We start from the raw sequence: 27,423 nt of genomic DNA on the forward strand, positions 1-27,423 counted from the left end.
TGGATTTTTATTATATGTTTTTTTGTTTTATTGTCATAGAAGATATAAATATGATACTGCGAAATTTGGGAATAAGCATATTATTATTTTTTAACAGCGACTACGGAACTTTATTTAGAGAAAGAATGAATAGAGACGGGAGAAAACCTAATTGTACTGATAAAATCGGTTAAAAACAACCGCTGAGAAAGAGAAAAGAAGATGATACCCGATTCAGTAGCTGTCAAATGTATTAGAAGCGATAACATCAAGCCACTTGGCTGTGGTTTAATGTGCACATTTATACTCATTATAGTGATTGGTTGGCTTTTTATGAGTTTTGTTTAGATAGCTTCGTGAAGTCCGTGTAGTTCCACACAATTAAAGGAACTGTTCTGAATTGTTTCTTCTGTCTGTCTGCCTGTCTGTCTGTCTGTCTGCCTGCCTGCCTGCCTGCCTGCCTGCCTGCCTGCCTGCCTGCCTGCCTGCCTGCCTGTCTGCCTGTCTGCCTGCCTGCCTGCCTGCCTGCCTGTCTGTCTGTTTCTTTCTTTCTTTTGGGGCGGGACGTAGCCTGTGGTAAAGCACTCGATCGATGCGCGGTCGGTCTGGGATCGATCCCCATCGGTGGGCCCATTGGGCTATTTCTCAGCCAGTGCACCACGTCTGGTATGTCAAAGGCCGTGGTATGTACTACCCTGTCCGTGGGATGGTGCATATAAAAGATCCCTTGCTTCTAATCGAAAAGAGTAGCCCACGATGTGGCGACAGCGGGTATCTTCTTTCAATATCTGTGTGGTCCATAACCATATGTCTGACGCCATATAACCGTAAATAAAATGTGCTGAGAGCGTCGTTAAATAAAACATTTCTTTCTTTTCTTTCTTTGTCTGTTTGTTTTTTAGTTTGTTTGCGAATTGCATTTGTTTTGTTATTTTAAAACAAATTAAGAGGCCAAATTAATGCATCACCGACCGGAACCGACATCTTCAGGCACCTCCCCGTTTTCTTATTCTGGTTTATAGTAGCTTCCTGCAATTCTTAAACGTCATCCGTTCAAGTTCAAGTTCTTTATTGCGTAGTTTTCCAACTTATCAGCATCCGTAGATCCAGGAGATAAAGAAACACGAGCGAATCCAGTAACTATTCGACTCAAAGAAGTCTTAATTGCGACTTCAGATTGAACAAATTAGGCGCTAACATTTCCTGTCACGGCTCATTTAGGAGAAAACTCGAATGATGTCTTCATAGGTTTAAAGGCGACTTATCAGGTTATCTCAAGATGTGTTTAGATAAAGACGACACATCGTGCCATATATCTATTGCTTTAGAGGTTGTCTTGTCACGCTTTAAATGAAATGTTTACGAGACTAAAGCAACCGCGACTCTAATTGGTAGTAATTTGTGATTCATATTATTATTATCTATTCATAAAATAAATCAAAATACTTTATTTGGTGTACATTAATTCTTATATTTTATTTATAAAATTAATCAAAATATTTTTATTTGGTGTACATTAACTTTTGTATATGAAATTAAAAATGAAGATTTATTTTTATTACTAAATAATTATAATTCGTGAAAGGTTCATTTGTACTATATTAAACACCATATATAGGACTGATGTTTTTATTGATTGAACATTATTCTTTATTAACGTGAACTTTTGATTGGATGGTTTTTTAATTATTATCTGGGATATGGTAGTGAGGAGGAGGGCTGGAGAGTTTGTGTATTTGACTCTCTTTTCTTAAATGTCACTTGAAATATTCTTCTGTATGTCTAATTCAGTATTCCGCGGCCATTTTGGACGCCAGCTTGGAATTATGCTAATTAGGTCAGCTCCAAATAATTACAGTAATGGTATCAATAAAAAATTTGGAGTCAAAAACATATTTATACACAAAGATTAAATTCTTATGACACTTACTTTAGGAGATATGGTCGTTTGACGAAATGCCCTAAAAGTGTTTATTTTAGATGGCAGGGATACAATGGGCCCCATGGGTATCATCCAGCAACCCGAGGTATCATACTGAAAACTGTATTGCTCTGAGCACTTAATGGAAAAACGTTTGGTCAATGTGTGGAACTCTGGTTGAATAATTGGTTCACTGATTGAGCTACTTTCAAATCGAAAGCGATTTCCGAGTAAAAATATGTAAAATAAGGTCATTTTGTACCCTCAACCTAGGTTTATGGCAATGAATATTGCTAAAATATAGTTAGTAACACAAAAACAATTGAAATAAATCAAAATGAATCATCTGTGGGTGTCAAATAATTATTTATTGCATAAAACTGCAATATCGTCATTTTAGCCTTTTGGCCACCAAAAATCATAAATGTGCTCTGCTGAGAAAACGTATTTAACCTGGAAGTGTTACCCAAACATTTTCTGAAGACCTTGGCATATAGAACAAGCAAATGTAAGTTAACTCTCTAAAAGAGAAATGTACGCGCACTATCCCCCAGAGCCAGGAATAGAATGCTAATAAAACAAATCTGAACATTTTTATTTTGTAATAAATGTTTTTACTTCTCTATTCCGATTAAGATTAAGCAAGCCGGAAGTTTTACATTCGAGTTTGTTTTTCAGTCGCGCTCGGTGACGCTCATAAACGCTCGATATTGGAAACGCTCAGAAACGCTTGATAAATCCTTGTATACTTAATTGTCTTGTGTCATGCTCCCGTCCGCCATACTTATTTAACTCATCCATTTATTGTGCCGAATCCTCCACCTCATGCTATGTGAACACCATCAGTGCACTCTGACGACACGCCACACTTTGGTGATCGCGCAATCTTCTGAAACGAGATCAAACCACCTCGATGGATCCATTCAACTGATTGGCTTTTTCTCGTTCCAACCAGTACACCACAACTGGTCAAAGGCATTGGTATGTGTTTCCTGTCTGTGTGAAAGAGCATATAAAAGATTCCTTGATGCTAATGGAAAAATATAGCCGGTTTTCTGTGATGACTTCGAGTCATAATTACTAAATGTTTGACATCCAGTAGCCGATTATTAATTAATCAATGTGCTCTAGTGGTGTTGTCTTTTATCTAAAACAAACAAAAAAATATTTGGTACCAGCAATGTAGGGTGAGGGACTAGCCCACTGGTAAAGCGCTTGCCTGATGCGCAGTCGGTCTAGGATCGATTCCCTCGATGGGCCCATTAGATAATGTTTCGTTCCAGGCAGCTATCCACAACTGATGTAACAAAGGTCGTGGTGGGTACTATCCTGTCTGTGGGATGCTATATATAAACGATCCCTTTTTGCTAATCAGAAAGAGTAGTCCATTGATTGGCGAGTTTTCTCTCTCATTATCCGTGTGGTCCTTAACCATATGTCCGACGCCCTATAACCGTAATTAAAATGTGTCGAGGGTGTCGTTAAATAAAATATTCCTTCCAGTAATGTGGTGGAATCGTTTGGAGTCCACCGTGAGCTGATTTTGGAATTGGAAAAAGACAAACACTTGTTTTTATTTTAAATTTTAAATATACTTATTTGTGATGTTTGTATTTTGAACAAATGTTTACACTGTTTTTTATTATAAATATAGAATTTTATATTGATATCAGTCATTATCAATTTGTTTACATCCAATAGCCGATGTGTTTTACATGCCCTTAAACATCCATCCAATTATTCTTTAATTAATTCATCCATTCAATCATTCATATCATTCATTAATTCATTCATTCATTCTTTAATTAATTCATCCATTCAATCATTCATATCATTCATTCATTAATTCATTCATTCATTCTTTAATTAATTCATCCATTCAATCATTCATATCATTAATTCATTAATTCAGGGCGGGACGTAGCCCAGTGGTAAAGCGCTCCCTTGATGTGCGGTCGGTGTGGGATCGATCCCCGTCAGTGGGCCCATTGGGCTATTTCTCGCTCCAGCCAATGCACCACAATTGGTATATCAAAGGCCGTGGTATGTGCTATCCTGTCTGTGGGATGGTGCATATAAGATACCTTGCTGAGTAGCCCACGAAGTGGCGACAGCGGGTTTCCTCCATCAATATCTGTATGGTTCTTAACCATATGTCTGACGCCATATAACCGTAAATAAAATGTGTTGAGTGCGTCGTTAAATAAAACATTTCCTTCCTTCTAATTCATTAAGTAATTTTTTCATTGTAATTGTATTTTGTTTCTTTCGAGTGAAAGTTTTCTTTTTGTTTCTGTTTTGTTAAGATGTTTACCTGAAAACACTTAATTTATTACCATTACTAGTATTAGTAATGTTTGGTGGGTGAATTTTTATTGTCACATTCCGCATTTAGTGACTGTTCACTAACTTATTAAACACAAACATAATTACAATAAATTAGCGTGACTATGTACAACATCACAGACATATTTCTACATAATTATGTTCCTACACCACGTGTCCAGGTGCAGCTAGTCGCAACGTACGGCGAAGATCAAAGGAGCCGAAAAACAAGGTACACAGAATCAACACAACGCAGGTAAAAGCCGTTTAAGAAAACCCCCACTAACACTTGCCGCCGATTATGGCAATAACATAGCAAGGGAAACAGGTCCGGCTTTGGTTAATGCGTGTAAACATATTTTGTGTAAAGAAAAAACAACATAACTTAACAGAATGGTCTTAGTCTCGGGTTTCGGGCAATTGGAAAAAAGGTGATGAATTATTACCCGTCTGAGTGACAGTTCAAAGCCAGGTATTGCCAGTTAAGATGCGGTTTTCTTTTTTCACTATTTGGATAGTTATTAAGTGACTGAAGCCACAGTGGTGTACCTCCCGCCTTTGAAGTGGCACCGCCAGGTAGCACACCTGACAGCCCGGCCCTGGAGGCACGTTATCGGGTTTCACCCGAGAACAGAAGCTCGCGACGCGATAACTCTAATGAAAAAAACATCCCACTATTATAAAGAAAGGGACTCGAATATTGTGCTCCCGCAATTCAGAAAATATTATGGATCTTTATTATGCTTGTTCATATTCAAGTATGCATTCATATTTTCTAAAGCAATAAATTTAAATTCCTTTGGTGAAAATGTTGAACATCACCACTGCTGTTTTTGTGTGTATACCATAGTAAAACAAAATCCGTAGCAATAGGCTTGTCACAAAGGAACAACCCACACACAGATAAATAACAAATTAACATTAGTTCTTAAACATTTTAATATAAGATCAAATTTGATTTCAGTAGTAGTAGTACTAGTAGTAGTAGTTCCAGTAGTAGTAGTACTAGTAGTAGTTCTAAAATGTTTGCCCTTAGCTGGGCCCAATTTCACAAAACATCGTAAGCCTAGTTTTGCAAGTAAACGTAAACCTACGACTAAACTACTGTTCGTATTACTATTATAGTACAACTAATATAGTTAGAAATACACAATTTTAATTTTCTTTTTTCCTTAAAATGCTCCATTTTCCGTAATATTGTAATTGTCTTCGTGAAATAGATGCCAAACTCTTGTAAATATATGCCCGCTATATATAATGATAGTCGCAGACGTAAACTTACGATGTTTTGTGAAATTGCCCCCAGGATACTTGTTAGTATTTAATTTATTTCTTTGAATATTGAATAAATGTGCCCTGCTCCTCCCCCATACCATCCCATATCTGGTATTAGTAGTTCTCCCCCCCCCCCCCCCCCCCCCAAGTCCAGTCAACGAAAACCCACTCTTGCCCCTTCCCCAACAGAAGGTTTCCTGTCAAGATGCTTACAATAAACCTCAAAACTTGTAATGTGAGCAATCCCCTATTTGATTTAATAGATTATTAGTTTCCAGTGCAAAGTGCAAAACTCAGCCTTCCTGGGAAATGATAGCACTGAGGTATGACCTTGGTGTTCTGTGGGTCAGGGTGTGCAAACAGCTACATACGGGTAATATTCAGATCAGAGCCAATCTCGAGGTAAGGTGATTTTAAACACGATATTCTAATTTCACCCTCAAGTACTTAAAATCTAACATGGAAGATACCGACCGAAAAGAAACGTAACAAAGTGAGCCGAGAGGTCATTCCATTAACCCACGCTGCACATATCGTACAGACAAACGGGAAGGAGATACTGTTTATAGCCAGATATTTAATACTTGTATTAATAAGAAAGGAAAAGAATGTCTGTTCGCTAAAACCATGGTATCAATTTGCTTACCGACCTAACCACAGCACCGTGTACCAATTAACTGAACTGTATAATAATAATAAAATTTGGAAATCGTTGGTCAATAAAGAATATTTCTGTGCAGTTTTCTGTGACATGTCCAAGGCCTTTGATTGAGTATGGCACATATAATTAGTCTATAAACTAAAATTATGGCATCAGATGCAATCTCTTAAAATGGATTAGCAATTATACTTCTAATAGGAAACAAAGAGTGTATATAAATGGAACGTGATCAAATTATAGAACTCTAAAGACTGGAATACCTCAATGATCCGTTTTAGATCCTTTATTATTTTGTATCTATGTTAACGATATTGCTGATGAATTACTGTGTAACAAGGTTATTTGCCGATGATACAAGTATTGGAATATCGTCAAATAACATTTCAATTATAGAACGCGATCTAAACATTAATTTGTTGAAACTTTATGAATGGTCAAACAAATGGTTAGTTACCTTTAACTCTTATAAGACTAATGTATTATTGTTTTCTCTAACCAAACTGATTAATGAACCATGCCTTGTAACACAACTTTACATAAATCAAAAACGCATAAACATTTAGTTTAACTTTAGCAAATGATGCAAAATGGTCTGGTCATATTCAAAATGTATGTACATCAGCATCGGTAATGATCTCAGTATTAAGGAAATAGAGACTGTTATTAAATTGTCAAACTCTAATGTGAATATATAGTACTTTCCTTCGTCCCGTCCTTGAATATGCTTTAGAGGTCTGGGATGGCTGTTCCCAGATAATTTAGAAAAGGTACAATTAGAAGCCGCAAGGATAATCAATGGCATGCCTATATTTGCTCCGCGTAATTCGCTATATATTGAAAGTTGTCTAACAACACTTGGCGAAAGAAGAAAAACAAAAACAGCTGTGCACAATGTTTAAAATAATGCAAGGAATAACTCCCGATTTCTTAACTACCTGTATTCCACAAAGATTACAAGAAAGGGATCCTTATAAGTTAAGAAATCAGGAGATCATATCTACACCTTTTGCTAGAACCAGCTTATTAAAATCATAATTTATTTATTCATTCAGCAATTGGTCTATGGAATAATTTAAGTCCAACAATTAGAAAGTGTGAAACAATACCGTTATTCAAAAAAGCAGTAACGCCAGTGGTAAATAAAGTTCCATATTATTTTTTCCGTGGAAAAAGAATAGAAAATATATTACATACAAGAGTATGCCCTTTAAATGCCCATTTGTACAGATGTGGACTTGCCACAGACCATTCGTGTAACTATAGATACAGGTTAGAAAACAATGTCCTTTTTTTTTTTCCAATGTAAAATATATGAACAGCAGAGACAGATTCCTTACAACATTTTCAACCAATAGATTTATAATTACTGTTATATGGTCGAATGAATGAATGAATGAATGAATGAATGGTTATATGGTCGAAGCACAGTAAACGATGCTAATAATAAATAAATATTTACTTGTGTTCAAATATATATCAAACAAACTATTATAATTTAAATTACCATATGGATTATTAATAAGTGTGATAACGAGTTTGACTGCACATGAAGTACTATTTATGTAATCTTCTGCATCACTATTTCTTTTCTTCTTTTTTCTTTCATATTCTTTTGTACATAATATATTTCCTTCCACTGGTTATCCTTGACTGTTTAAACGTAGTTTAAATTTACAGCTATGTAACATAGGTCGCCATGTATATTGTATATACATGTGTATATAGAAGAGGGCCTCGTAAGTTGTCAAACTTGTGCCTGATTATTTTGTTCTTTGTTCAGTAAAATATGTTTTCAATCAATCAATCAAGCCCAGCACACTATTTTCAGAGCGACTATTACTAGGACTTGGTGTCTAAAATAAATATGTTAAAGTTGAAACAATCTGGTCTAGAGTTGAGGGCAGAAAGTCACCGATAAAACGTGTCTTCTCTTGTTTTTATTAGCAGTAGTGTCTTTTGTATGCACTTTCCAGAAGACGGGACAGCACATACCATAACCCTTGATTTAGCAGTTGTCCAGTACCGATTGAAATAAAAACCAATTGAATATGTCGACCAGTGATATTGATACCGCAGACTTATTACGCTTTTAGATGACTTGTGAGGCGTTGCCAACTCAATCAGTTAAATGACAAGGTGTTCCCATTGATTTTGTGTTGCTATATCTGGTATATAAAAAAAAGCTCAAGGTTTGATGTTTACCAACTACTATTACTACTACTACTACTGCTGCTGCTGCTACTGCTGCTGTTGCCACTATTAGTATTTGTCTTATTTGGTTGTTGTTGTTGTTGCTGTTGTTGCTTTTATCATGTTCATGTAGTAAATACCTGTTACGCCTTTCCTGGAAAGTATAGAACGGTCTTCTTTCTTTTTGTTTACTACATTCACTCCTACAGGTTCAGATAAAAAGTTTTTTGTGTGCTCTTTCTACCAGATGGATCAACATTTTTTTTTTAAACTTGAGAAAAAAGATCGAAAAACAAATTAGGGTCATCATCATCATCATCATCATCATCATCATGGCATCATCATCATCATCATCATCATGGCATCATCATCATCATGGCATCATCATCATCATCTTTCTTGTGAACTTATCGCCATTGATACACAATACTATTAAAATATCTCTCATTAGAATTCCATCTTCAAATATAAATTTTAAGTTAGCTCGTGCTTTGCAGGACACTTTTGACATTAACTTGCTTTAGATAAGGGTCGTTACCTCCATCACATGGATTACTTAATCTTGGCCAGAAAGTCGCGATTACAAATGTACAATCAACAGCAATATCCGTGTTAACATCTGACTGGTAGGAGAAATGATTCGTCCGTTAAACACACAAATCGGAAATAAATTAAAAACTCGGCGTCCAAAACGCCAACGCAACGATAGGGCACACAGCTAACTCATCAATCCTAAAGACTTCCAAACCAGGGGAAACAACTTGGCGTTATTGATGGCTTCTGGTCGTGGCAAGCATGCAGACAGATGCCACTTGTGTAATTACGGGGACAGTTTGCTGACAGAAGAGAGGGACAACGACACAATATTAGGCTGATCGAATTATCTGGTGTCTCTCCTTCCGATTAAAGAGCTAACGACTTTTATAACCACTGATTACACCCGAGTGCCAACGACGACCAGCTTCGGCTCTCCCCGGGAGCATTCGATCGGCAAGCACCGGGCATAAAGGATTTAACCTTGCAGAACTGGAAATGTCGAGATTGCTACGCCTGACACTTGTCCCCGTCAGATCAGCAACAACACTATTAATTTGCATACATTATTGAAGTATCATCAATTACCCATGATTAATATCGCTAAATTACACGCCGCTTGCCATACACATTATAATCCGCCGAATGCTGCCACCATCTTTGTACATGTGACGTGGGGCGAGACCGGTAACGTCATGTGTGCTACGCAATCTCCGTGGTGCGGTCTATTTCTCCTGAAATAAGCATAATTAATAGGGTAAATTAGAAAAACATTTGTCAATGCTAAAAGAAAAAAAAAATGAGGGCAAATACAAAAGGGGACAATTACCGTGAAGAATAAAACACATTGGTTTAATATTTAATGAGTATGACCTTTTTTCCCCGTATGACATAGTTGGAACAATGAACAAACCCAATCCACCCTTTTTTATTGTCGTGACACAATGTTGTACTTTACAACTGTGTTACTTTAAAGTACTTTGACAAAATAACGGGAATAAAAGAGCACTTTTAACGAGACTGCGAAACAGACAAGGCAAAGAGAAAGGAATTGGCCGGTTGGGATTATTCCAAGGTATATATCGACATCATCATTATGACTGGCGGATTAAGAGCTACGATTCTCAGTTTGAAGATACAAAGATTAAACCGTGCAACTGGACAGCAAGGTGATGACATGTTAGACATTTGGCAAAATAAAAATAATTTCAAAGACAGAGGAGAGAAAAAAGACGGTATTCCTTTTTTTTCTGTTTGACACATTTTATAGGTAACGTCAGGTGTACAGAGGTCGTGAAAACTGTACAGCTATACAGCTCTTCAACATTACAACAACCTGTTTAGATTAGTGTTTATATTGTTGTGACTAATGTTACTATTATTAATTTAATAGCATTGCTAGGATTATCACCAACCTTTTGATTATTATTGTCAGCATCATCATCATTATCCTCGTCATCAGCGTCATCATTAGTATTGCTTCCATCACCGTTCATTACCCCATTGTTATTTTCAAAATAAGAAAATTATTGTTTATTGCTGTTTTCATACGCGTTTACCATACAGAATCAGTCATATGTGAAATCATATACGGTCGAATGAACAGCTTTATATATATAAAAAAACAACTGTTTTATTTTATTTTTTCTGTTTTTTCTTCTTCTTGCTTTGTACAATTTCTAGTGCGATGGACTCCCTTAGGACACGAAGAATAAAAAAAATAAAAAACCCACTAACACGGAAAGCAAGACGCGCGAGTCGGGTTACCCGACTCGATCAAGCATTGATAGCTGACAGGCCATCTAGCGTGAGCTGGAGAAGCACCTCCCGTTTCCACGTATAGTCTTGTTAGCCAGCTCGGTCACATGATTCTGACAGGTGAATTGTCCGGAACAACCCCCGCTAATTTAGTCCGGACGGATGAGTGAATCCCGTAATCATAGGTTAAGGAACGTCGACGGCAGGAAATCCCCCTCCTATTTGCAGATTAAGTCGTTAATAGGCGCTGAAAAAATTACGTCGGCCTTTCAGGTAGCTAATTCCCCTATGGGATCACCAAAGGTGCTGGTTTTTAACCCCTAAGACACTAAAGCAACGTGTGATGAGAGTCCGGGCACTGCGAGTGACACGGTGGATCAAGCGGATGGTCCGCTACCTTTCCTCTGAAGTAGATGGAATATCCGCAGACAGCAGTTTATTTACGCTAGCGGCGTACGTCTTCCTTTATCAGCTACTGCTAAACAAAAACATGTACTGGAACGTGGGTTCTTGTTAAAGGGGATGACAAGTAAAATATGAGTCTTATGTGTTGGCACAGTTATGACACGGTGATCGACTTGGATGGCTGACTACAGGGATTCACCATGGGTGCACGGGCTACCATTTTTCGTAGGGGCGGGTCGGGGGGTGCTAAATGTTTCCTCCGAATTAAAGGAAAATGCTCAAATCTGGATAACAACTAAACATCTATATAGGGTTCCACAACAAATCACCACGGATTTTTACATCGATTAAAATTAATATTGAGAGTAGAATGATGGAAATACATGGTGAAAAGTCACCAGCTGCTTTTGCCAGGATGTGAAAATTTGATTCATAACGGGGGGTGGGGGGGGGGGGGGTGGTTGGGTGGGTGGGCAGTCTTTCAACGTTTAATAAATTCAGAAATATCCCAAATAGACAGCCTTTCTCCAAGTTATATGGCCTTTTTTATCAGTTCTAATGCATGCCCCCCCCCCCCCCCCCCCAAGTCTAGGTGGAAGCCGGTACCAGGCTGCGAACCCAGTACCTACCAGCCTTATTATGTAAACACACATTTTATTTTTTAGCAAAAAAATATACATTTTGTAGGCATATATACATATTTATATATAAAATAATTTAATATAATGTGCACATTGCGGGGAATGGTATGTAGCATCGGGTTACAATCGATAAAATTCTATAGTAAATGGGTAATGCATGCATAGCAATAATATACAATATAATAACATATGTCATGTATCAATGTTGTCTGTTCTATGCGTAGTAGCAGTGTTCAAATACTTACACACTTTAATTAGCTGTTTTGAATTGTCGCTGGACAGCAGTTGCGTTAATTTAAATGTTGATGGTTTATTATAATAAAAAGGTTTAATAATATTTATCTCTTATGTTACTGTAGAAAGGACACACTAGAACAAAGTGATATTCGTCTTCTACTACATTCATATTGCACAGACTACAAATTCTATTATTCCTGTCAATATTGTGGTATCTGCCGATTTCTATAAAGAGATTATGGGAAGATAATCTATACTTACTCAAAATATGTTTGTATTTCAGGGCAATAGGTTTCTGAAGATAAGGTTGTAAGCAATAATTATTAACAACGAATTTGTATAACAGACATTTTGGAGAATTGAAAGAAAGAAAGAAAGAAAGAAATGTTTTATTTAACGACGCACTCAGCACATTTTATTTATGGTTATATGGCGTCAGACATATGGTTAAGGACCACACAGATTTTGAGAGGAAACCCGCTGTCGCCACTACATGGGCTACTCTTCCGATTAGCAGCAAGGTATTTTTATTTGCGCTTCCCACAAGCAGGATAGCACAAACCATGGCCTTTGTTGAACCAGTTATGGATCACTGGTCGGTGCAAGTGGTTTACACCTACCCATTGAGCCTTGCGGAGCACTCACTCAGGGTTTGGAGTCGGTATCTGGATTAAAAATCCCCTGCCTCGACTGGGATCCGAACCCAGTACCTACCAGCCTGTAGACCGATGGCCTACCACGACGCCACCGAGGCGGGTTTGAAGAATTGTTGAATACAGCAAACATAGATTGGATAAACTGATCAGTCATTTTCTGTTTGAATAGTGATATAAATGTATTGCAATTTTCTACATTTTGATTAAAAAGAAAAAAGAAAGAAATGTTTTATTTAAAGACACACTCAACACATTTTATTTACGGTTATATGGCGTCAGATTTTGAGAGGAAACCCGCTGTCGCCATTACATGGGCTACTCTTTCCGATTAGCAGCAAGGGATCTTTTATTTGCGCTTCCCACAGACAGGATAGCACAAACCATGGCCTTTGTTGAACCAGTTATGGATCACTGGTCGGTGCAAGTGGTTTACACCTACCCATTGAGCCTTGCGGAGCACTCACTCAGGGTTTGGAGTCGGTATTTGGATTAAAAATCCCATGCCTTGACTGGGATCCGAACCCAGTACCTACCAGCCTGTAGACCGATGGCCTAACCACGACGCCACCGAGGCCGGTACATTTTGATTATACCATATGTGACCAAAACCATTAGTGAGAAGCAGGTCTCGTATTTGACTAACGCAGTTAACAGAACGTGGATTTCTTATGCACTCGTCATATAGGGTGTTATAACACTCTTTCAAATCTCACAAATCTGTATTCAACAAATTTATTCAATATTTAACAATACGGATGTTCCTACTTATGTACAAAGGTGATCTACCTAATTCAAAATAGACCATCATATTAGTAGTGCTCCTTTTCACGCCTAAAATACGTTTACATAATTGTAAATGTAGGATCTCGTGTCCGATGACGTAACTACGACACCGACCCGGGTTTTTTGGTATTGCTCCTGGTTAGGATACCGATATTCTCGGATCATCGCTGGCAACAACACTGGCGAGCGGACGTTGTCAAGACCATAAAACAAACCTCGTTGCGACGAGATATATCATGCCCCCGGGAAAGGGGTCGCTCATTATGAGGAGGGGAACAGTACCCGGGTCGACAGCCTATCCGCTTGCCTGGTGTTTGTCCCCTCGCCAGGCACAGAGGCACGTCCTGGTTGAGTCCTCCGTGAGGGCAGAAAGAAGGCAACAACTTAGTCCGGTTGTCATTAGTGGCACATTATCTTGCCGGCCGTCTTAATTGTTGGACGCGTGCTCCCTCTCAAAGGTGATGAACCATCAGAACGGTTTCCGTAACAGTCGCCAATTTACGGCCGCGAAACGCAACACCGATCTCTGCCGATGTAGTCCTCGCAGCGGAAACGGGTGCATGCGAGTCATAATGGCGGAGCGGGTATTAAGTTAAATTGTGTCCCTTCTAGGGTTCCTGTTTTACGACGAAGGGCTGTCGGCGGGCGCTGTGGCAGAAAGGGGCCGTCGTTGCGGCTGATTGCGTTGAAGTTGATCGTGTTAAACTGATATATTTGTCCAGCTTTCGATGACGCAGTGATGGTAGTTTAGTTGCCGTGCGGCCATGTCTTGCACGACTACGTAGGTAGTAGGTTCGTATCCCAATACCCGCTCCAACATAGACCGAATGTATTCTCAGGCGCAGCTGTCGAGTTCTGTGTCTTGGACATAAACCGCCAATTTTGACAGACAGACAACACTAGCTTCTCGTCACATCCACTGGTTAATCCAATAGTTGGTTGTAAATGTTTACATGCTTACATGCCACTAGAGCTTCAAGCATAATCCAATGGGTTGTTTCTGGATACAACCAGGGTTTGTCACTTGTATATTAAAGGATATTATATTTTTTAAAAAGGAAAACATTATTGGAACTCGGAAGAAGTCGATATGGGTCCTCTCTCTCTCTCTCTCTCTCTCTCTCTCTCTCTCTCTCTCTCTCTCTCTCTCTCTCTCTCTCTCTCTCTCTCTCTCTCTCTCTGATTCATTATCTTTTTGTTTGTTTGTTGTTGTTTGTTGTTCTTAGGTTTTTTTCTCTCTCTCTCTTCCTCTGTCTCTGTCTGTCTGTCTCTCCCTCCCTCCCTCCCCCCCTCTCTCTCTCTCTCTCTCTCTCTCTCTCTCTCTCTCTCTCTCTCTCTCTCTCTCTCTCTCTCTTTCTCTCTCTGTTTTTCTTATTTTCCATCTCTTTTTCATGGCTTAGCCATCGCAGGGTCGTACCTAACTCAAAATTACTAGTTACCCCCACCCCCTAATAAACACGATCCCGTATGGAGAACGGTTCCCTCGCCTACCCCTCACCCACCATTCTAACTCAAACCTGTTCTATGTTCTCACTGTGTACGGAGTAACCCCGCAGAACGTGGGTTTCAGGTACGTATCAACAGACAAACGTAGAAACCGTTTTATATAGTTTAACCGTCCACCTGGTCCGATATTCCACTAACTGATTAGTTAGACGATTCTCTTTTTTTTCACCCCGAACAGTCTTCAAATAAAGGAAGCGTCGGCTAAACACACAGCACATCAATTAGTACATAAACAGATTACAGCGCCCTCTATTGGCGACGCTGCGAAACTCCCATTTCAAGTTCTCGAGTTGTTTGCCAGTTTTTGTTGAAACCCACGAAAACGGCTAACGAAGGTAAGGGTCGCCAGTTCTCGACAACCTCTTCCTATTCAGATGGTTTGGATTTAGAATAACTTGCAGACACCTGAATAACTGCTGATGAATATTGTTACGTTAATTAGGAGCCAAGCGGTTATGACCTTGACCCCTCACATGCGTGATTATCTGTACCTACCCACCTCAAATCCAGTGGCTTAACCACTTTACGACCAGGAAGTTTATTGACTGAAAACATATTTTATTGCATGTAATGTGTTATATATATATATATATATATATATATATATATATATATATATATATATATATATATATATATATACAAAAGGATTGGGCACAAGTTATCCAACTTACGAGGCCCTCTCCTAATTACAATAAATAAATTGTAAAACAAGGGCGACTGCAATTTTCAATGAATCAATCAGTCAATCAATCAAAGTAAAATGAAGTTTATTTGTGTCTCTCTTTTCACTCGAGGTTCATGCACAATCATCGTGGCCACTGCCTTTGACAGTCGTCAGTGATTGTGTCGTGGACAGAAGATGGTGGGGGGAATCATTGGAAGGGGAAGAGACACTCTGTTAAAGGGACTGTCGTGAGTGCAACCATTTAAGATATCTTCGCCTAACAGAATAGTTTTAAAGATTAAAACAGGCTTCACGCGAGGTCAAAATCATACAGCGAAGTCACTTCTCTCTCAAACTTTAGAGAGGGTGAAGCTTTTAACAGCAGGGAGACTTAAATGTTTTATCCAAAAAATAAAATACGTAATAAAATCACGCATTAAATTACAGTTTCTTGTTTCGAATCCCAGTGTCCGTATATCTAATGTGTTTGTTGTCGTGTGTGCAGACGTCTGCAGAAGTTATTGTTCATTTTACTTATAATTTGTTTTTCTTTTGTGTGAACTTATTGGAAGGTAAAACCTGGTTTGGACTACCATAAACATTAGGACAGAACCCAACACCTTGTTTACACAGATACTGATATTCTAAATAAGAAAATGTATAATTTCAGTCACCCTAAAAGGCTCTATCAGTCGGAAACATCTTACAATGGAAACACAGGACTGTCCGTTTAATGTGTTCACACCCACTGAAGTTTCAGGAAAGTCTGTCCAGGGAATAAGTTCTGACTTGCGCCACAAATTCTGTCGAGGGCCTCGTTCCACGAAGCGATCTTAGCACTAAGATCACGTTAAGTGCCTTGGGCAGGCCATGTGATGCACTTAAGGTGATTTTAGCGCTAAGATCACCGTAAGTCCATTGGGTAGGCCTAGTGATGCACTTAATGTGATTTTAGCGCTAAGATCGCCTTAAGTACATTGAGTAGGCCTAGGTATGCACTTAAGGTGAACTTAGCGCTAAGATCGCTTTATGGAACGGGACCCTGGACAGAAAGAGGGTGTGGAAAGAGGGGGGTATTATGGCGGTATTATTTAACGGATATATTAAATTTTGAATACATTAGTAAATTGCATGTATTTTAATAGTAATTCAAGCCAAAATATACAATGTGCGGAAGGGAGGTATGTAAATGACAAGTACGAATATAGATACCATTGGAGAGTTCGTTTCTTCGTTTGTGGTTTTATTTGATAGACGTTGTTGTAATATTCTAGTACGCCACGTACCCAAACGACCATGTTAAAACTTGACAACTATGTCGGTTGTGTAAACATTCTTCCTGGGCGGCCATCACCGCAACCAGAGATAAATTCTCTTTAAGTAGCTATGGCATTCAGGCTTGAAATGAAATGTCATTGTGTAAGATCTAAATCATTGTTTTTAGCTCGCGTTTAGTGCACGGCCCTTTGTTTCCTCCCAACAAATGACATTGTATTGGTCTATTTGTTTTGACTTTAAGTCGCGCAGGGGTCTCGGTAGTTATTTTTTTGTCCCAAAAATGAAAGACTAATTGAACCATCTATATTCTGTATGAGTAGAAATATGTTTGCTAACAAAATAATAACAAATTCTTGATTTCTGATTTATTAGCCTTTTGACTGCTTGTACTCTTTGAGGAGCATTGTAAAAACAATCTTTTATATTCGCACACAGATGGCAAGTCGAGGCGTGTATAGATATGCAATGGGTGACTTTTCGAGCGCGTATTTCCATTCCGTAATACATTCCTGGAGATCATTGTTTGTACTAATCGATCCCCAGCACCAGGTTTAGTCTAACCTCTTGTTCCCACTACAATCTTCCTTAGCATTCCGTTATGTTTTCATACAGTCTGGGTGGGATTCGTAACATTAAAGTATATGTTGATGACAGAGAATACTACACGAGTGGCCGTTAGCTACCATTTACCGAACGGATTGTTTCAAAAGCGAATTAGAAAGGTTCTCGAATAATAATTGTAGTGTTATATTATATTATATTATATTATATTATATTATATTATATTATATTTCATATACATGTACAACTTGAGTGCAATAAAGTTCTGTTCTATTCTGTTCTTCTGTTCTGAGCCCCGTTCCGTGAAATTATCTAAGCGCCAAGATCACCGTGAGCGCATAAAGTAGATATGCATTTGATCTTAGCCCTAGCTAAGAACGGAGCTCTTTTCTGTTCTTATAAGTTCAGTTCGTAACAAGGTTTTAAAAAATATGTAAATGTTTTCCGCAATTACAACGTGTTCACAGGTCTTGCGCTTATACAGTTAAATTGTACCTCATAGGCAGATGTCAGATTCGATAGTGTTAATTTCAGTGGAACGTTTGGCTTTAACATTTAAACCATCACCATGGAGCCCCAATCAGAAGTCTTTTGACCGATCTCCAATATGTGTGAGATGTGGCCGTGTGCTTAAAGGGACATACCCTAGTTTCAACCCGTGAAAATTAACACTAAGTTTAGTTAATCTACAAACCTGTAACACATTTGGATAAAGTTACAATTGAGTGAAACATGAGTCTGTGACTTTGAAATGATGAAATACCCTCTAAAACTCGACTCCATAACTGTTACTTCTCGGACGCATGTGCATTTTTTAAAATATGAGAAATGCATTTTGTGATATTAAAAAGACCAGGATGATCAAGAACACTTCAAATGTACAGAAATGGAAAATCTAAACAATAAAATCTAAGTAAAGTATGATTTCAGTTATCAAAAAACCGCACTAATAGTTAAAAATATGTCTTAGTGTTTAAAATCTAAGGTATGTCCCTTTAACGCTGCGTACTATCAGACATTTGGCGCTGTGGCAAGTGTGGGTGATTGAGACCAATAGCAAAGTAGACTCTTGTAGTGGGAGGTGGGAGAGAGGGGTGGGAGGGAGAGGTGTGGGATCTAGCTCAGTCGGTAAAGTGTACGCCATTAGTGCTTGGGTCGGAGGATCGAAGCCCTTTGATGGACCCATCCAAAGACCTCATCCCCACCCCCACTCCCGTCCCAACAAGGCCATGGTACATGTCCTGTCTATAGGGAAGTACATATACACGATCCCTTACTTCTAATGGAAAAAATGTTGTATGTTTCCTCAGAACATAATTACAGAACGCTTGGTATCCATAGCCGATGATTAATTAAACATTGTGCTCTAGTGGTTTCATTAAACAAATGTTTTAACTCTTGCGCAGGCTAGTTGAGAAACAGAGGTAGCCAGAGTTCAGTGTCGTTTATACAATTGACAAAACAAAATCGCTTTGCTTTTGGTGTTCCAGTCGTGATGTCGAGCACTATAGGGTGTATTTATCACAAAATATTTCATTTTTAAATGGTGCATTATATTTAAAACAAAACACAGAACTCGCAAATGAATGGGTCAGTCAATAATAAATGACAGAAAAGGGACTATTATATTCCACAAATGTATTTAGACTTGTTATATAAAATAGTTTTTACCTTTCTCGCTGAACTATGACAGAAAAAGGACAAATATCCGTCTCCTATGACATACTTGTAATATAATAAGACACATTTCAAAATCGTAATCAACTAAACATTTGTTATTACGTCAGTAGCAAAGGGAGAAACGGTGATAACTTATTATGAGGACAAATTGTCGAGATGGGTTTCTAACATTAAATATGATAATTGTAAACTTTAAAAATTCTCTTTTAAAACCTTCCATGAGTTAGCTCAAACTTGATCAACAGTATTATATGAAGAAAGTCGTATTTTTATAATTTTAAACCTGCCAGAAGAGAAAACTAAAATGTATACAGTGAGTGCAAATACTAATATAATTATACTTTATGCCTAAAACAAAGTTCCATATTTATTATATTGTTGCACGCTGTATATTATATGCATTATAATTAAAGAAATGTAAAATAGAAAAACATATGCATGCACCAACACTGTGATTCAAAAACAATATTCAATTTATGATTTTGCTATAGTTGGCAGTTCTAATCGCAACTGTTATCTACTTGGGCATTTTTAGATTTTTTGCTGTTTTTTGTTTTGTTTGTTTTGTTTTGTTTTTGTTGATGTTTTTTTGTTTTCTTTGTTTTTGTTTTATTTTGTTAGTTGTTGTTTATTTGTTTTTCTTTCTTTCTTTCTTTAATAATATGTTCTGTTATACATGTAAACAAAAGGGTGTTGAAATAATAATAAATAGGATACACATTTGCGGCAATATAAATTTAGAAGATCTAATATGCATGTTGCTTAAAATCAAAAGAACCCTTTTCAGTTTATAGTGATATAAAAATCAAGAATTTGATTTTAACCTGAATTCATATTTTACTTCTTTTACCGAAGTAATATAAAACCTCATTACAATGTTGATATATATATATATATATGTGTGTGTGTGTGTGTGTGTGTGTGTGTGTGTGTGTGTGTGTGTGTGTGTGTGTGTGACCATATTTGGAAAACAAAACAAAGGCGCTAAATATTCACAGTACAAATGTTAATTTGATGCCTTTTCATTTATAATTAAATAGTCCAATTACTCTAAAATAATTTAGCTTTTGTAAAATAATTAATGGAGCAAGTGAACTAAAATTTAAATTTAATAGTAACTTATTTTCACGAATGAACATCTTTAGAAAATTATGTTTCGCTATTGCAGAACTAACATGTTGCTACGGCAACGACTGCCAGATATTTATATGCCTGGATGGTGGTCTGGATTAGACCATTCTTCAAGAGCATCATTTCATTGTATATCTCTGTCTCTCTGTTTCTGTCTATCTCTGTTTCTGTCTATCTGTCTGTCTTCTGTCTGTCTGTCTGTCTGTCTGACTCTGTCTCTCTCTCTCTGTCTCTCTCTCCCTCCCCCCTCTCTCTCTCTCTCTCTTTCTCTCTCTCTTTTTCTCTCTCTCTCTCCCTCCCTCCCTCCATCTCACTCCCTCTCTGTCTCTCTCTCCCTCTCCCCCCTCTCTCTCTCTCTCTCTCTCTCTCTCTCTCTCTCTCTCTCTCTCTCTCTCTCTCTCTCCCCCTCTATCTCTGCTCCCCTCTCTCTCCATCGCTCTCTGTCTCTGTCTGTCTGTCTGTCTGTCTGTCTGTCTGTCTGTCTGTCTCTCTCTCTCTCTCTCTCTCTCTCTCTCTCTCTCTCTCTCTCTCTCTCTCTCTCTCTCTCTCTCTCTCTCTCTGTTCTCTCTCTCTCCTCGTATCTCTCCTCCTCCTCTCTCTCCATCTCTCTCTGTCTCTCTCTCTCTCTCTCTCTCTCTCTCTCTCTCTCTCTCTCTCTCTCTCTCTCTCTCTCTCTCTCTCCCTCTCTCTCTCTCTCTCTCTCTCTCTCTCTCTTCTCTCTCTCTCTCGCTCTGTCTCTCTCTCTCTCGCTCGCTCGCTCGGCATACATTACTAGTGGTAGTAGTAGTAATAGTAGAGTAGTGTTATAGTGGTGGTGGTGGTAGTAGTAGTAGTAGTAGTAGTAGTAGTGTTATAGTAGTAGTAGTAGTAGTAGTAGTAGTAGTAGTAGTAGTAGTAGTAGTAGTGGTAGTGGTAGTGGTAGTGGTAGTGGTAGGGTAGAAGTAGTAGCAGTAGCAGTAGCAGTAGCAGTAGTAGTAGTAGTAGTAGCAGTAGCAGTAGCAGTAGCAGTAGTAGCAGTAGCAGTAGCAGTAGCAGTAGCAGTAGTAGTAGTAGTAGTAGTGTCAGTAGTAATAATAATTTAATAGTTTCGTAGTAGGAACAGTATTACTCTAAATAGTCAAAACTTTTAAAATACATTATGTATGCTGCTAATATACTTACGCAAGATTAAATTGCATGACGTCATAAACGGTTACTCGCGACATTATTTACTTAGTAACCGTGCATCTTGAGTAGTGGCGTTTATTGGTAGTACAACACGAGCTGGTTTGTTTGTATATTTGTTTGTTTGTTTGTTTTTGTTTATTTGTTGTTTTGTTCGTTTATTTGTTGTTTTGTTCGTTTGTTTTTTTGTTTTGTTCGTTTGTTTGTTTTTTGTTGTTGTGGGGTTTGTTTTTTTATGTGTGTGTGGGGGGAGTGTCTTGATGGGGGTGTTGTTGAGTACACGTGTGGGTTTTTTAAACTGTTTTTTCATTCATTATTTCTTCTTTTTGGATGTATTGCTCTGATGTTCCATTATGTTCAGGGTAACCAGTTAACATGTGCATATTAAGCATATTTCTTCTCAGATGTTAGGGGAATGGGTCGTTCTGTGCACACAAACTATTTATTCCAAAGTATTTGTTTACATACCTAGACACTTTTGACCCGTGCAACATAAAAACAGTTATTTTATTATTTAGGAGTAATAAATAACTGAACTACTTTTTTGTAGCAGTTTCACATTTTGAATGTCATGAAGGTATTGCTACACTAAACTTGGGACATAGGCGTGTGAGCTCCATTCTTTTGTAAGGGCAGGTTAATTTTATTCCGAATTAAACGAAAATGCCCGAATCTGGATAACAACGTTTTCTTTTTGGCAAAAACTTATTAGTAGAATAATGTACTTAATTTCCGTATTATACGATGATCTGCAACATGTCCAATTACGAAAGTTAAAGTTTGTTTTCTTCACGACACCACTAGAGCTCATTGATTTATTAATCATCGGCTATTGGATGTCAAACTTTAGGTAATTTTTTTACACAGTCTAAGATAGGAAACCCGCTACAATGTTCCATTAGTAGCAAGGATTTTTTTTATTATATAAAAAACCCCACAGACCACGGCCTTTGATACACCAGTCGTGGTACTGGGTGGAACGAAAAATAGTTCAATGTGCCCACCAACAGGAATCGATCCGCGACCGATCGCGCATCAGGTGAGCGCTTTACCACTGGGCTACGTTCCGCCCCTCAAACAATTATAATGACTGACGGTATAAAAAATTTAAAAATGTGGTTTACTACAACATTTAATCGGTAGAGTGCTCGCCTGAGGTGTTTGGTTGGAAAAATCGAATTGGGTTCTTTCCCGTCCCAACCGTGGTATATGCTGTCCTGTCAGTGAGAAAGTACATATAAAAGATCGCTTGCTATTAATGGGAAACTGTAGCGGATTTCCTCTGAAGACGTGTCAGAATTACAAAATGGTTGACATCCAATAGTCGATGATAAATTAATCAATGTGCTCTAGTGGTATCGTTAATCAAATAAACTTTACTTTTATAATAATATTTATGTATCAATATTCAAAATGTTTTGATATTAGGGTTAATTAAGTAACGCAATATTTTGTTAGGTACTCGATTTTAGAGTTCAGTTATAACTTTTCAGTATGAAGGTGTAAGGCCACTACACCGACGTCCCTGTTAATAAAGGCCGTGGTATGTGCTATCCTGTCTGGGAAGGTGTATATAAAAGATCCCTTGCTACTTTATAAGGGCCCGATGGGCAACCTAGGGAGACACCACAGCATCGTAAAGGTCTAAAATTAACGAGCTACTCTCGATTCACTAATATCAAAACTGTTCAAAATTGCGCCAAAATTTCCTCAACAAAATTGCGCACCACTTTCTCTTTAGCATTAACGGCTCCATTCAAATTTCATAGCACCACCACCACCCCCACCCGCCTGCTACCGATTTGATCGGGCTGCTGGTGCTCCCTTGCACCTGCCAGTGCAGGCGGTCCCTCCTTTCCCTCTCCCCACCTTTCCTGTCATGGACGGAAGAGCCGGCCAAGGCCGGCTCTTGCGCCCACGACAGGCGTGCGCTACAACAGCTTGCTCTGAATGTGCACGTAAAACCCTATGACATGACATGACTAATGGAAAAATGTAGCGGGTTTCCTCTCTAAGACTATACGTCAAAATTACCATATTATGTTTGACATCCAATTGCCGATGATTAATACACCAATGTGTTCTAGTGGTGTTATTAAATAAACAAACTTTTTTAACGTTTGCCTGTTAATGACCACTAAGATCTATGAACCATCAGCCCACTAATTCTAGACAAGCAGTCTAGACAATTATTGAGGCGTGTGCCAAACACAGCGTGCTTGGACTTTACTTTGATATAAGCACGAAAATCAAGTTAAAATGAAATGACTGAATATCTTTGTTATAGGCCTATTTGAGAGAAAAATTACCTTTACACATGTCTTTCCTTTTTAAAAAAAAGAAGAAGAAATCACATTATACTATGAATAATTGAAGTTCACCATTACCAGATGTTTAATGGATTCAACGATGCCGTGAGATATTATAAAATAATGTTCCATGGCTTTTTGTGGAACATTGCGGAATTGCCTATTTAATGATAAGATGGATTATGCATGCTTCTTTAATGGCGTGTTGTTGTGTTAGCGGTTTGTTTCTTTTTTCAACAAAGATGTTTGACAAATACTGTAACGGGAAGGCGTTTTTTTTTTCTTTCGTGAAAGGCTCTGACAAGCCAATTGCCTCCAGGCGATGTTACCCAGAGGTATCCACTACACAAATAATCGCTTAATGTTCCTTTTATTACCCTTCCCGTAGATTTTCGTCGGACTCTTCTCGAGCCATAAAACTGTTCGCGTCACGGAAGAGTTATTCCCTCCTGTTCTCTACCGCAGACCCCCAAGTGTTACGCCACGATGAAAGCCGAGATCGCTCACAAGAACACTGCAAATGCGATTATACTGTTGTAAGGGCCGATATTGCTAATTAGGACTAATAATGGTTCCACACGTATTTAATTGCCACCCCAGCTCTCGACGAATGAAAGCGCTGCTTGCCCGCCGGGGCCCACGCTTGCTCGAGTTTTGATTGGCTGTTTTCCAGACTTCCTCCCAAAACAGCCCTGGGGTGCGCGCGCATGGACGATACGATAATTACCTCTGCCTCCACCTGCTTTGTGAGCGAGGGGCACTATACGGCTGATGTCGGTTGTTAGACTTGACGATGAAAGCACCACGAGATTAAAACTCTACATTTAACTGATAGCATTCCAGCTTTGAAGTAAACCCCGTTACGCTAATTCAGAAAAATTACCAATCTGATAATGTAGCATTTCACTTTAAATCACTGCACTAAACTAACAAGTACTGGTGCTTCCATATAATTAAACTTCCGTCTAAACGGCATGGTAAAATACCTCTTTATAAACTGTATGAGAAGCATAGAATTGTTAGCGCCATGGAACCGTGGGCTGACGATGCCAGAACGCGGATCCATGGTGGACGTGCCTGAACCTTTCTGGATAGGGGCACGAGAAAATAGTTCCCAGTTCCCAGTTAGCGACGTTTGAAATATTGATAGGCAGTGACAAAATAACAACAACAAACAAACAAACAAAAAAAACCAACAAGCACGACTCGTGATATATGATTGCATACTTCACGAGATGAAATATAAATCATATTTGACAAAAAATCATGACATTTTCTATTTATTATATAACTTTTGGCAGTTTACCTTTATTTTTAAAATGCCAGCAGCAAAATAGTTCCGGCTTCCTTACAGTGAAGATAACACTTTCTACAGTGATGATAACACATTTTAGACTGAAATAGCGAAATTTTCACTCTAAAATGTGTTATCGTTACTGAGTGACTGATAACACTTTTATTTCACTGATATTTTAAGATATTTCACTAAATGTTATTTAATAAATTTCTATAATTTACTGCCACTTACTAAAATATAGCTTTCTGGGACGGATCTACTTTTACACAAGTTATGATCAGCAAAATAATGGTATATTGTTAAATATTACTTATTATTTTACTTCCAGTTGATGGTATTGATTTTAAAAAAAAGTTTCGAAGGCAATTTTTGTATTGAAAATAAGAAATAAATTGTTGTTATATAGGAACTAAATGTGTATTTTGTTTCGATGTATAGATATTGCAGGTGATAAGGCATTCAACATGTGTGAGCTTACTACCCTAGAAAACGGTAAAGTGGTGTAATTAAATGGTTAATTTTATAAATTTTTCGAATTATATATGATTGCATGATAAATAAAATAACGACACCACTAGAGCACATTGATTTATTAATCATCGGCTATTGAATGTCAAACATTTGGCAATTGCAATATATAGTCTTAGAGAGGAAACCCGCTACATTTTTTCCATTAGTAGCAAAGTATCTTTTATATGCACCATCGCCCAGACAGGATAGCACATACCGCGACCTTTGATATACCAGTCGTGGTGCACTGGCTGGAACGAAAATAATATTAAATTGAAAGTAAAGGGGGCAGTGTGAAAACAACAATAAAAAACCCACAAAAGAAACTTGCACTTAAGTTTCGTAAAGTTCACTGCCTTTAAGAGACATAATTATTTATAACAATAGTAGGTTCTACACCACATGCCTAGGGCAATAGGCCAGTTGGCTAAGGTTTATGAACCTGGACAGCGTGCTTGTACCGTAACTGGATATAAGTACGAAAATCAAGAATAAATAAGTAATGAAAGCTGAAAAAAGGAAGAAAGAAAAAAAAGAAGAAAGGGAAAAGAAAGAAAGAAAGAATGTATATATCATCATCATAATCACTATCATCATCATCATCAGTTGCTACTGGCGATTCTTGTCTGTTTTTACACCTGTAAATTGTATGCAGTGTTTCTACCTGTTTTAACACCAACACGGCGACTAGACAGACACCGTTTAGCGTAATAATGTCATCGAACCCGTTTGATTACCAGTCTATGTTATTTTTATTTACCATCAGATAAAATAAACAGAGCCCATGGCTGGGCACACGTGCTTGAACAGTGATGTTTATATATATTTTATTTTTATATAAGTATCCGGAGGGTCAAAGATAAACAGATGGACAGAATAAATTTAAGTAAAAGTGAATAACTCTAAGCAATCACGCTTTTGAATGCATAATTATATTAACACAATGTTATGGTTATGTATCATTGATAAAAGTACATACTTCTTGTTTTAAATATTGTACGGTAACGCCGTGACAAAATACACAGAGGGGGCCGGACGTAGCCCAGTGGTAAAGCGTTCGCTTGATGCGCGGTCGGTCTGAGTTCTATCCCTGTCGGTGGGCCCATTGGGATATTTTGCGTTCCAGCCAGCGCACCACAACTGGTATATCAAAGGCCGTGGTATGTGCTATCCTATCTGTGGAATGGTGCATATAAAAGATCCATTGTTACTAATGGAAAAATGTAGCGGGTTTCCTCACTGAGACTAAATGTTAAAATTACCAAATGTTTGACATCCAATAGCACACAAATCGATGTGCTCTAGTGGTGTGGTTAAACAAAAACAAACAAACTATAAATACACCGATTTAAGCCAATTTCGCATGAGCTTGGCGTCCGGCGTCCAGTGGTGGCAGTAGGGTCAATTTCACCAAACACCGTAAGCCTAGTTTTATGCGTAAACGTAAATCTATGACTGAAATACAAATTTAATCATTATAGACAGTACAACTAATGTTGCTGAAAATATGTATAAATAATTTTATTTTCTCTTTATTTTGGCCAGCCTTCCGTAGTGACATCATTTTCTATATGAAATATATGCCGAACACACGTAAAATTAAGTGTACAAGTTTAATTGGTAACCGTAAGCGTAAAGTTACCCTTTGTGTGTGTGTGTGCGTGCATGTGTGTGTGTGTGTGTGTGTGTGTGTGTGTGTGTGTGTGTGTGTGTGTGTGTGTGTGTGTGTGTGTGAAATTGGCTTCAGAAGTTTAAATAAAGTTATTTCCTAACAGTGACGACTATTGAGTACAATTTCCAAATAGGTCTTTTTTTTTTTACATCTTATTTAAAAAGATCCTTAGTTTCACCATAATGATAAACAGGTGTGTTCGCAGTCAAGATAGGGTAATGATCTAAAATAAATATTTATGAAACAACGATTTATTTTTTGCAATGTTTAATGTGTTTTTATA

Source organism: Gigantopelta aegis, chromosome 10 (assembly GCF_016097555.1).
Source record: "Gigantopelta aegis isolate Gae_Host chromosome 10, Gae_host_genome, whole genome shotgun sequence".
Taxonomy (NCBI): domain Eukaryota; kingdom Metazoa; phylum Mollusca; class Gastropoda; order Neomphalida; family Peltospiridae; genus Gigantopelta; species Gigantopelta aegis.